The following is a 13,039-nucleotide window of genomic DNA, read 5'->3' as shown; positions in this document are numbered from 1 at the left end:
TCTTCTTCTTCTTCTTCTTCTTCTTCTTCTTCTTCTTTTGCCTGCTAGGAATCCAAATGCAGGTCCTATGCTTACAAAGCAGGTTCTTTACCCACAGAATTATCTTCCCAGCACACAATGAAAATTTTAAAAATATTTTTTAAATTTATGAATATGGTGTTTTCCTGCATGTGTGTTTATACTATGTGTATGTAGTGCCTGAGGAGACCAGAAGGTCCCCAAGAACTGAAGTTACACATAGTCCAGAGCCACCATGTGGGTGCTGGGAATTGACCTGGGTCCTCTGAGAGAGTAGACAGTGCTCTTAACCACTGAGCTATCTCTTTAGCCTCAAAATGCCAATCTTTAAAATTACATTTTTATTGCTTTGGGGGCTATGTGTATGGCATGTGTGTGGAGGTCAGAGGGCATGTCAGTCCTCAGGTCTCTCCTTTTACCATGTGGGGTTTGGGAATTGAATTCAGGTCATAGGAGGCTTGGCAGAGATGTACCCGCTGAATTTGAATCTCAGAACCAACATAAAGCAGGACACACTAGCTCAGGACTGTGGTCCCAGTAGGACTGTGCAGAGATGGGGTGGGAGGCACAGGTAAGGGTCAGCTAGCCTGAGCTGTGTGGCAGTGAGTTAAAGACCCCATTTCAAGCTATGTGGAGGGGGAGGACAAACATCCAAAGGTGTCTTGTGACTAACACATGGGTGCCTGTGCACATACACACCATGCACACACACACACACACACTGACATACACACACATATACACCATGCACACATAATCACATGGGAGATAAAATTTTCTTTTCTTTTCTTTCTTTTTAAAATTTTTTTCAAATAATGACGGTGTTCTGGTTTATCTCTCCCCTTTACAACCAATTGAAAACATTCCTCACCTATACAAGTTTTTATATATCATTTTAGCTTCAAAAACTACAAAATACATTGATATTAAAAATTGAAATGACAAGAACAAAAAATAATAACATGGGGTCCAAAAAAAACACTGTACAAGGTCGTCAAGGAATGCTTTAACACCAGTCTACCTCACCAGTTCAAGATTGCAGCACGCTTGACCATAGCAGCCTTACAAGGCTGCAAGGAGAACAGATGGTAATTAGGGTCTAACAGTCACTGTGAAGGTAGCACCTGGAGCATCAAGAGCCAGCCTTTCTTTCCTCTCCAAAAGCCAAGCCATAAGTGTTGGCTCACACCTGTAATCCCAGCACTTGGGAGGCTGAGGCAGGAGGACTGCTACGACTCTGAGAACTAGACAGAGATTCTCTCCCAGTAAAGCAAAAACTATGAAGGAAGTCCCAGTATCCCAGTATCTTCTGAAACAACATTCCCGCCTGAGGCCCACCCAGGGTTGCGACTGTGGAGCTGTCTGGAGCTGTGTCAAGGAGCAGAGTGATGTCTGGCAATTAGTACTGGAAGCTGCGCTTCATCTGGATAGCGTCGAGAATCCGCGGCAGTTCCTCATCTTCAAAACGCCCTTCCAGGCTTGGAATCAGAGCTTTGGATTCCTCAGCAGTCTCCAGGCAAAGATTGACTAAACAGGCCAGCTCAAAAAACGTATCCTTTTCTGGAGACACAAGCGATGAACACTGGCAATGGTGTCTCTGTTTTGGGTTGTATAGTTGAGTGTTTTCATGAAGACCTCTGAGAGCTCCTGCGGCTTGCCCTCTGGGCTCTCATGCTGCTGGTTTCAATGATTCAGAAGCATGTGAACTTCAGAGTTTAGGAGAGTCTCAGCTGTTCCAAACTCTTTGGGAAAGAGGAGCTGGGAAGCGCCTTCCTCTATGTGGTCAGCTCGAGGACCGCTTCCACCTGCCGCCATTGCTTTAGGATGTGCGGCCACAGCCACTATGGGAGACGGAAGCTGCGAGGGTGGGCTCAGTCTGTTGTCCAACTCCCCCATAATGGTCAACTGCAGCTGTGAATCAAAGTCCAAGGATGGAGCAGTTACTCGGCCCCACAAAGCTAGCAGGCCAAGAAGAGAGCTAATCTTCCTTCTTCCGATGTCCTTATGTAGGTCTGCAGCAGGAAGTGTGGCCCAGATTAGTGTGTACCACCACACCTGGATCTGGGACTTGCATTGTCCCAGGCTGACCTTGAACTCAGGGATCTTCATGTCTCAGCCTCCCGGGATTAAAGGAGTCTACTACTTTTTGTTGTTGTTCTGCCATTAAATCTGACCCTTTGTGTCTCACTCCCCCTGTCCAAGTCATGCAGGGTTGAAGGTGCTGCCACCATGCCTCTAATACAGTTATTAGGACCTAGAAGAAAATTACTTAGCCTTCTCCTGAACCCTTGTGTGCAGGGGAGGGCTGATCAAGGGTCTCAAGGGTCCCTCCATGTCTCCCTTCTGTGCTTTTGCCACCAGAGGGGGGCTGAGGAGGGAAGCAAGTGAGGCCTGGAAAGGTGGGGAGAGAAAGGGAACCTGAGTCTGTCTTACTCCCTGCCTCCAGAGAGCCAGGACCAGAGCCAGTGGGGACAGATACCGAGACCAGCCAAGATGAATTGTAGGGGACCGGCTTACGTAATTTCTCATGGAGCCAGAGAGTCTAAAGAGGGCAGGGCAGCTCGGCAAGCAAGGGGGGAAACTGGTTGGATGCCAGCACCACAACATCCTCCCCTCCCCAAGTCTTCCTCCCCTTCTCCTCTGCCCCATCCTTTTCATCCTAAGGCCTTTCCTGGGCTGCAGAAGCCTGCTCAGATCTCCTGCTGTACTTGAGTCGACCGATTGTAGAAAGGGCCACATCCACAAGACCATTCATAGCAACACCACCTAATCTACGTTAGTGCTCAGTGGACAGTCAACCAGCCAGGTTGGAAAAGCACTTGGAGGAGTTGTGTGAACCACCTGAAGTTATCTGACTATGCACCCCACACAAATAGAAGTTAGTTTCTTCCTGTGGGTGCACCTCTGGGTCATTACCTGCCCCAGTGCAGGTTCCTGACTCTCTTGCTCTGTGTCACCATCCTGTGCAGCTCCTCCTGGACTGAGTTTGTGTGTCTGTGTGCCATGTGAATGTAGTGTCCAAGGAGACCAAAAGAGGGTGTCAGACTTCTTGGGACTGGAGTTACACCTGGCGCCATGTGAGTGCTGGGAATCTAACCTGAGCCCGGGGCCTCTAGAGGGGCAGCCAGTGCTCTTAAGGGCTTCAGCTCTTTCCAGCCGGGACTGTGCACTCTTTAAGACAAGTCCACAAATCTAGCAGAGCCTAGCACCCCATGCCAGGAGCTCAGCAAACATTTAAAGAATTGCAAGATTTTTTTTTGTAAAGATTTATTTATTTTATGTATGTGAGTACACTGTTGCTGGCTTCAGACACACCGGAAGAGGGCATCGGATCCCATTACAGGTGTTTGTGAGCCACCATGTGGTTGCTGGGAATTGAACTCAAGACCTCTGGAGGGGTAGTCAGTGTTCTTAATGGCTAAGCCATCTCTCCAGCCCCTGAAGTTCTTTTAAGTAGATGCACAGAACTAGGGATTGGACCTGAGGCCTCATTCCTACTCCTAAACTACACCTCAGCCTGTGAGATTACTGATAACTGAGTGTCCTCTAAGTCTTATTACTGAACAAACCTTCAGCTTCTTACTATTACTTTGAAACAGGCCTCAAGGTAACCAGGCTGGTGTTCAACTCAACTACGAAGCCAAGGATAACCTTGAATTGAATTTATAATCCTTTGCCTCTACCTCTCACATGTTGGGATTACAGATGTGTGCCAGAACACTTCGCTCTTTTTTTTTTTTTTCATGTTGAGATGGGGCTACTTTGGCCTAGAACTCATTATGTAACCCAGATTGTCTCGAAGTCATAGTGATCCTCCTGCCTCAGCCTCCCAGAAAAAAAAAAGTGTGTGTGTGTGTGGAGGAGAATCAAAAGAAAAGACCTTGTGTGACAGTATATTCTAGAGCTCTAAGAGTACTTTGAACTCTACTTGCCAGCCCCAGGGAAGTCTTTCTGTTGGTCCTTGACAAGAAAACAGAAGCCGTGGAAAGCTGAGACATCCTTGGGTCACAGTGTATAGGTCTCACACACTAGAGCTTGAACCCAGCAACTAGATTCCACCCTGTGTCTAATGATCACTGCTCTCGCCCAGTCATGGCTTCTGTAGCCCAAGAACTCATCTCTTAACCAGCTGGTTCCCTCCACTCTAGAGATGAGCTCAAACATAGCTGTGTTTGTTGTTAATAAGGGAAGTAGGGGCGGAGTTCAGTTGGTAGAGTGCTTGTCTAGCATGCTGGAAGCACGGGGTTTGATTCCCAATACTACTTCCACCAGGGTTGTGGTGGGGTCCTGTAATCCCAGCACTGGGGAGGGACAGTTAGAAGATCAGAAGTTTAAGGTCATCCTCAGCTACATAATGAGTCCAAGGCCAGCCTGGGCTACATTAGAACCCTCCCCCCCCCTTTCTTTTTAGCAGCTCTGGATCCTCATGAGCTCTCAGACCTTGAGCCCCTTTTTTGGTCAGCTTTCCAAGGCAGACCATGCCTGAAAGCTGGTGAGCCCTACTGTGGCCTCCATATGGTGTTTGCTCAGCTGGGTGTGGGCTCTGCTGGCTCTGGCTTTTGTTTACTCAGAAAATGTCACCTGGGCTCCAGCAGTCTATATCTGCCACCAAAAGATGGGAACAAAGACAGAAAGGAACATTTTCTGGCTTTTTGGAGACGCCCTCACTCAGGTTTTAGTGTCTGTTTAATACTGAGCAAAGCAGAAGCTGTTTAATAAGCAACAAAGTAGCCAGTGATAGACTGGCAGCCTGCTGAGTATGTGTGGGTTCTGGGTGGGCTCTGTCCCTAGAACCAAAAGGGGAGGTCATTGGAGAAGTGTTGCCACCAAACAGCAGTAGGATCGACCCTACTTCCTTCCATGCCTATGTAACCTGCAGGAGTGCACAAAAGCTGAAGTTGCCGGGAACCAGGTTTCAATCCGAGTTCCTTCTCGCACGGCTGGGGTGGCTGTGTTTAACCTCTCAGAATCTCATCTTTCTCCTTTGACAGGCGTAGCCCAGGCTGGCAAAGCACCCCCAGGTACAGGACATTTGTGTAGCCTGTGCATAATAACTTGGGCTTGCAGGAGTAACAGGAAACGAGAATAGCAAATGTTCACAGTTCTTGGCTTTTGTCCGTATTTCTTGGCCATTGTTCCTAATAGTGACTTATTTCGCATGGCCTCCTGCATGCCTCTGTGTAAACAAAGATGCTGTAGAGTAAAGCGAGCAGAAACGAGGCTTCGTGTTCTTTGTTCCTCTTCTTCCTGGAAAGGGCTTCCAAGAACTTTTAGCCATGAGAAGTGAGCAAACAAGGGAGATACTAATCTATTAAAAAAACACATTCCCCCTTTTTCCAGCAGCTGGGCACCAGTCCACTCACTGGTAACTCTACCTCTGATCAATGTACAACCAAAGCTTCCTGTTCAGACTTGTAAACAAAGCCCCTTACTGGAAGCTAGGCTTCCAGGCCTCTGGGATTTCATCAGCTGCTCACTCTCCCAGGAGAACCAGGGACACCTGGCAAGCTGCAGCCAAGTCCAGAAGGCAAGGTGCACACTTCAAGGTCTGCGGGCCGCTCCTTTTTGAGATTCTAAGTCAAGTGAAGATACCTGTGCCATTGCCAAGCCAAACGAGGCTTGAAAAGAAAACAGGAGACTAAAGGTCATCAGTCTCATTGTGCAAAAGCGAGGAGGCCGAAGAAGAGGAGGGTGGGGGCTGACATCCCTCAGAGTCTCGGGTGCACTGGGCCTTGCCCAACCCCAAAGGCTAGAGCCCCTGCCCATTGCTTTGGAGAGACATTCACAGGAGGGAGGTGGGAAGATGAGGAACTGGAAGCCAAAGGAAGAGGTGGGGAAGGCTCTCTCATTCTTACCTCTCTTTATTTACTTGCTCATTTATCTAATCTATTTTTTGAGATAAGATCCCGTGGTCCAGGCTAAACTCAAACTATGTGGTGGCAGCTGTCATCCAACTTCTGATCCAACTGACTCCATCTTCCATGTGTCACTGTAGGCATGGGCCATCCCCTTTAGCTACTTACCCACTTTAAACAGTTTCTGAGAAACAGGAAAGCTGGGCCGTGGTGCTGATACCTTCCTTGTAAGCCTAGAGCTGTAGTGCTGAGGCAGGGGGCTTATGAGTTCCAGGTGAGCCTAGGCTGCTTAGTGCTTTCAAGCTCCTGTTTCTCTCTGTACTCTGGCCTGTCTACCCAGGATTGGAATCTCTTTTTTTTTTTAAACCAATAAAATATTCATTGGCACAAGAGGGAAAAAAAAAAAAAGCTAGCAGTGTTAAACAGTTAATCTCTTGGGAAATGGTTGTTATGGCAGTACAAATTAGTCTAATGTAGTCTTGGAGGGCACAGATCAAACCAACAGAAAGCACAGACATTCACCTCATAGCAATTCATAACAGTAGCAAAATTACAATTATGAAGTAGCGGTGAAAATAATTTTAATTTATTTAGTCATGCCTGGGGAAAGGAGGGAAGAAGCCAGTGTCATACTGTGATATATAATGAGCCTGAAGTATAGGCCACCTTTGAGGGGAGGCTGTTAAAAGAACTGGCTTGACACCTGTGGGGTGTGGCCCTGCAGGTTCTAGTGGAGGTCCTAGGTGGAGACTCAGCCTAAGCCACACTATTTCTGTCCAATGTCATCTGTCCTGGGACCTAGGTATTCAAACATGGACCCTGAAATTTGTGGAATGCATCCACCATTTGGTGAGTTTGGTGCAGCCAGGAGTCTGAAAGGGAAGGGGCATTTGGGGGGAGCAGATTTTGTGCTACATGTAGGAGTGGGCCCATGGGGAAGGGGGGTCAGCAACTGTGCTTACAACAGCTGGTTGAGGACTCAGGTGGATTGATGGGGATGAGCCTGTATTTCCAGCTGGGTGGCCGGCAGCAGCGGGCTTTGTGGGAAGGAGAGGCATCATCCCGGGCAGACTGCTGCAGCCTGGCCAAGGGGGGTCACATCTCCTGCTCCAAGGATCGCTGGACGAACCAAGCCTCAACTTGTTCCTCCTTCAGTTTGAGTCTGGTGGCCATGATCTTTCGAGCCTGGAGGTCTGGGTATGGTTCCATCTTGAAGTGTTCTTCCAGCTCCTGAAGCTGCTCCATACTGTACTTCTGGTCAAGGGGACCCAGGGTAGAGGAGGTCAGGGAATTTGGAGGTGCTTCCATCTTGTCTGTAGCTCACTCCCGGTGTTGGATTGGAATCTTTTAATCTTTTTTGTTTGTTTGTTTGTTTGTTTTTCGAGACAGGGTTTCTCTGTATAGCCCTGACTGTCCTGGCACTCACTCTGTAGACCAGGCTGGCCTCAAACTCAGAAATCCACCTGCCTCTGCCTCCCAAGTGCTGGGATTAAAGGCGTGCGCCACCACCACCCGGCTCAGGATTAGAATCTTGAGTAGTCTGTGAGCTATATTAGGAAAAGTTTCCTTCACAAGAATTAAAATACACGGAGAAGGAATCTTCTTGTGTTCTCTTGGGGACAGTGGCAGGTGTTAGAGTCCGCACCTGTCGTTCTGTCAGTTTCAAGTCATTTTTAGCACCCGATGAACATTACTTCCTTCTCGAGAATTGTCTCGGGTGCCAGGTGGCATCAAGCTTCCTTAGCAAGGAGAAGCAGAGCAGGAGGAAAAACCTAGCTAAGCCCTATGCAAACCCCTACCCATCCTTCCAAGCCCATTCAAACACGCCCTTCTTTATGAAATCTTCCTTGAGGGCCTGGGGAATCGGACCTTGTCCCTAGGGTTTACTGGAGACCTTTTACAATTGTGGTGAAGGTGGGCATAGTGTTCACACAGTTGTCAAGTTGTGATCTCGGTTACTCTGGAGGCTGAGGCAGGAGAATCACAAGTTTAAAGGGTGCCTGGACCACAGAGTGAGTCCAAGGCCAGTCTAGGCAGCTTAGCCGAGATACTGTTCTGAAAAAGTGTGTATGTAAAGTGTGTATGTACTGTTCTGAAAAGTTGGTGGTATGTAGTATGTGTGTGTGTGTGTGTGTGTGTGATGGTAGTGTGAGGGTGAGGATGGGGGATGTGTGTGTTGGTGTGTGTGTGTGTGTGTGTAGCAGGTGGGTATCTCTGTGGTAAGCATTTGCCTAGCATGCACGAGGCCTTGGGATAAATTCCCAGTACAGGAAAAAAAAAAAAGCCAGGTGCGGTTGCAGCTGTTTCCTTCCTGCTGCAAGGAAAGAGAGATGGCAGGCCCACCCTCGCTGCTGAGGGAGGCGCCCACTGCACAGGCAGCAGGGATGGCTGTGAATGAGAGAAGGGGCTACTGGGGAGTGCTCACTGACGTCTTCACCAGCTGCGTTACCCATTTTCTGTGCAAAGAAGCCCTTCTCAACGTCCAAGGCTCCGAGCTGGGTTGTTCCAAACCCCTGCCAGTGTGACCCTGTGCTGAGGAAGCTAAGACCGCCTGTGGGCGGGTGAGCCCTCAGAGGTTTGGCCCAGTTGTGGTCACCCCTTTCATTTGCTTGTTCATACATATCTCTAAACCTAGTTTCAGGCAGTCTGACCCGTTTTCTGACCTCAGGCTCCTGTGTACTCTTGGTGCACATGCATACAAGCAGGCACACACACATATATAATAAATAATGTATAAAAAAACTAAAGAGGCAGGGTCAGGAGTTGGGGTATTTCATTTGCTTGTGCTGTTATAGTGCATGCAGACCAGGGTGGAGTACTTTCTGGTGGTACTCAGTACTCAGGAGGTGGAAGCAGGAGGATCAGAAACTCAAGGTTATCTTCAGTACACGGTACCTTCAAGGTCAGCTGGGGTTACAGGAGACCATCTCCTTAGTCAATAAAATGTTTGCCATACAAGCACACCTATGAAAAAAAGCTGGGTGTGCTGATACAAACTTGCAATCCCAGGGCTGGGGAGGCAGAACCCTAGGGCTCTCTGGCTAGCCAGCCTGGTCCAAATGTCAAGCTCCGGAACCCAGTGAGAGAGCTTATCTTATCCTTATCTCAAAAAGCAGGGGTAGGGGTGTCCTGGAGAGATGGCTCAGGGGTTAAGAGCACTAGTTGCTCTTTCAGAGGACCCAGTTTGATTCCCAGCACCTACATGGCAGCTCACAACTGTCTGTATTTCTGGATCCGTAGATACTGCATGTATATGATACACAGATATACATGTAGGCAGAACATCAATATGCATAAAAATAAGTAAATGAATAAATTTTTTTTGAAAGACTTGGCTATGGAATGTTCCCTGAGCCTTCTGGGAAGTGCTGTTTTTCTTGGCTACTATCTACAGGATGGATATCTCGGGGAGTAGAGGCATAGCTGAAGAGCAGAATGGTCTGCCTTGGGAGTACCAGGCCCCATTCCGGCTTTGGCCTCTGGCCAAGAACTATAAAGAAAGAGGAAATCAAATATTGAAAGAGGGAGGAAAGGCTGGGCTTGCTGGAAGACGGAGGAGAGGGGGAATGCCTGTTGGCAGGCAGTGCGTGAACTGCTGTTGGTAATAACAGTAATTTGCATTATTCCATGTTTTCTCGGAGACACTCTGGGCTAAAGCATTCTCTTATGCAATCTCATTTTAGAGACAAGGAAACAGAGGCTCTGAGAGATTAAGCAACTAGTCCAAGCTTACTCAACTAGCATATGTGGGAGGCCTGACAACCCGCCCTGTGTTTCCATTTCATAAGCCAACGCCCAGCCATGGGTGTGACTGTTCCTGGGACTGAAGGATGAGTGGTTTCTCTCCCAGGACCCTGTGAAGTAAATACAATTCTTCCTCCTCCTGAAGCTTTTCTCTCTTCTCCTATTTCCTTTATTCACCAAACCAGAGTTTGCTATTGTTGTTGTTTTCAAAGTTTAGAGTGTCCCTAGAACATTCTCAGGAAGTCTAGACTCCAGTGAGACCCTGACATCACGCAAACCTATCGAGTCTTTGAAGGTGACCTTGATGGTCATGGTGTTTTGTCACAACAATAGAAAAGTAACCGAGACACCCACTACCACTATCCCCTCCAATTTCATGTGTTCTTTCTTTTTTCTTTAATACTACTGAGTGTACTTAGTGCTGCCAGTAAATGCCTGGGTACAGGGCTATCTACTGGAGTATGGGTAGCGGCTCAGGGGCTGCAGCCCAGAGGAAAATGGACTCTCCCTTTCCCAGTAGCTCCTCTGCTAGGGGTGGGGCCTCACATCCACTTCAATACTCCAGGCTGGGATTTTGTCTGTCTTGATTGTGTGCTCAGTCACAGTGGCTGCGAGTCTTATGTGCAACTGCCCTGTTCTATCCCTGTGGTCATCCACAGCCTCTGGCTCTTACAACCTTTCTGCCCTTCTTCCAAGATGATCCCTGAGCCTTGGAGGGACAGGTGTGATAGTTGTAGACATCCCTTTAGGGCTGAGTACTCTGGACTCTCTTAACCTCTGCACATGAACCAGTTGTGGGCCTTTGTGTTAATCCACATGTATTTCAAAAAGGGCCGTCTCTGTCGAAGGTTGAGTTATGCAGGAATCCACGGGTATAATGATTAGTTTTCTGGAGTCAGTTTAGTACTATGTCCTCTCTAGCCACAGACTCTTTGTCCTGATATCAGCATCAGCCATGGCTTCCTTTTTGTGGAGTAGATCTTACATTCAATCAGAAAGTGGTTGGGGACTCTTATGACATTTCATCAGTGGGCATAGCTTGCCAGGCTGGTGGTTTCTGCAGTTTCCAGCTGCATATGATTGGTGACATCTTCTCTAGTAGCATGTGCAGCACCTTCCAGTGCTGTGGAAACTAGCCAGGAGGATTGAAACTTCCAGATCAGCACCAACTTGATTTCCCTAGAGATGGGCTTCTCTTGAACTCTCTATAGACCAGCTGGCCTTGAGCTCAGAGATTCATCTACCTCTGCCTCCCAAGTGCTGGGATTAAAGGTGCTCCCAAGTGTTGCCATGCCTGTACTTACATTTTTTATGTGTATTTGTCTCTGTGTGTATATATGTGTGTGTCTGTATGTTTGTGTGTGCGAGTGTGTATGTGTGTGTGTGTGTATGCATACACCATATAGAATTCATAGGATGGCTAACTTGCTGAGATTGGTTCTGTCCTCCTATATCCATGTTATGGATATGGTTATGAAACTGAAATCCTAAGGCTCGGCAGAGTCCCTGCTCACAGTCCCCCCACCCCCAGACACTCCAGCTCTCGTCCGCTGTTAGCCTGCTTGTCTCCATTCAGCCCTCACAGTGTTGTGTGTATGGGGGGAGGTTAGTCAAATAAAAAAATTAAAAGTTAAATGAGATTTATTCGTTCCACCTGTATCTTTTCTATGGGTATGCATGTGCTTTGTCTCCTCAAAGGCCAGAAGAGGGTATTAGATCTTTTGATTCTGAAGTCACAGGTGGGATGGTTGTGAACCACCACTGGGGTGTGGGAATCCAACCTGGGTTCTCTGCAAGAGCAATGAGTGCTCTCAACCACTGCGATGCCTCTCTAGACCTCCTTGGGTAAAATTTAAATGATATCAAAATAAAAGATTTAAGAAACTTTAATGACAATGGAATGATTTCATTTCTTGTCACTGATGAAGGGGGTCCATGATGGTTAAATTTCTTTGAAGCAAGATAAAACTGGTTTCCCTTGATGCTTCTGAACCTGAATCTAGAAGACTTAAGGACAATGGATAGCTAAAATAAAATCTGAAGTTGGGTGTCAGGGTGCACTCCAAAGGAAGAGGCAAGGGCATCTATCTGTGAGTCTGAGGCCAGCCTGGTCTACAGATCAAGTTCCAGGACAGCCAGGGCTACACAGAGAAACCCTGGCTGGAAAAATGAAAAAACAAAACAAAAAATACATTAAAAAAAAAACAAACAAATTGAATTATTCTCTGCCGCAGGCTGCGAGTGGACACCTTTGTCCAGCCAAATGAATCTTTTGCTCTGATTGTACGCTTCCAGGCCTTGTGTAACTGACTGGGCAAACGGACTATAGTGCTCTGCAAACCCAACCTCTCAAAGGAGGGTTGAACTTCTTGGAACCCTTAAAAATTACCAGTGAACTTCAGGAAGTAACACATGCAACTCTTTTCCAGAAAGAGGTCAATGGTCACAGAATCGAAGGAAACACCACTATGACCTGGGGACTTCCTGCCCACACACTCGGCATCATCTCAAAGTTCAAACGGCTCACGAACTGACATCCGGCTGACAGATGGGGAATGTGGCTCAGTGGTAGAGTGCTTGCCTACCTCGGGAGAGGCCCTGGCTTCTATCTCCAACCCTACAAAGAAAAAAAATTAATCAAATGAACTGAAAATAAAACAGGCTTAAAAAAAAGTATGAGAAGAAGAAATCCATTTCCCTGGGGTCTGGTTCTGTTGTCGTCCCCCTGCCCCTGACCCCCTCCCTGTCCCCTGCCCATGACTGAGAGTCACAAGACTTCAATCTTGGTCAAACCAAGATTGACTACAGAGATATTGCATGTTTTCCTAAAGCCATCAAACAAGAATATTTTAAACAACAAACAAATGTGCAAATGTGCTTACTCGAGACCAGAATGTTTCTTACCTATTAGCATTCCTTTCTTAACCCCAATCTAAACAGTTTCGCCTCATAAAATCAGTTTCTTTATTATTTGGTTAAAAAAGAAACAAAATAAAACAAAACAAACAAAACAAAAAAACAAAAAAACAAAACAAAACCCAAAGAACCTTTGGGTTATCAAGATGGCTCAGTGATTAAAAGTGCTGGACACCAAGCCTGCTGACCTGAGTTCAATTTCCTGGACCTGCATGGCTGGAGAGAAGTGATCCATCTGCAGGTTGTCCTGTAACCTCCACACTCACACCTGGCATATGTACAAAAACATGCTCTCCAGCACACACACACACACACACACACACACACACACACACACACACAAACACACACATACACACACATACACACAAACACACACATACACACACAAACACACATACACACACACACACACACACCAACTAAACAAATGAATGTGATACATTTTTAGAAGAATAATATTCTCCAAGACAAGATAAACCCCAAGCTAGTACATTTTACTAATT

At 47.1% G+C, this 13,039-nt stretch overlaps 1 long non-coding RNA gene and 2 pseudogenes across 1 annotated transcript; 1 reads left to right on the top strand and 2 right to left on the bottom strand.

Annotated features, from left to right (window-relative positions):
• Positions 1-1,417: 1,417 nt before the first annotated feature.
• LOC116070482 lies at positions 1,418-1,833 on the bottom strand (annotated as a pseudogene).
• Positions 1,834-6,611: 4,778 nt separating this feature from the next.
• LOC116069716 lies at positions 6,612-12,293 on the top strand. Its single transcript, XR_004110112.1, has 2 exons — positions 6,612-6,722; positions 12,047-12,293. It is a non-coding gene; the product is annotated as an uncharacterized LOC116069716 (long non-coding RNA).
• Positions 6,648-7,192, bottom strand: LOC116069715 (annotated as a pseudogene).
• Positions 12,294-13,039: the final 746 nt, after the last annotated feature.

This window comes from Mastomys coucha, unplaced genomic scaffold (assembly GCF_008632895.1).
Source record: "Mastomys coucha isolate ucsf_1 unplaced genomic scaffold, UCSF_Mcou_1 pScaffold22, whole genome shotgun sequence".
Classification (NCBI taxonomy): domain Eukaryota; kingdom Metazoa; phylum Chordata; class Mammalia; order Rodentia; family Muridae; genus Mastomys; species Mastomys coucha.
This window is presented reverse-complemented; position numbering and strand designations above follow the sequence as displayed.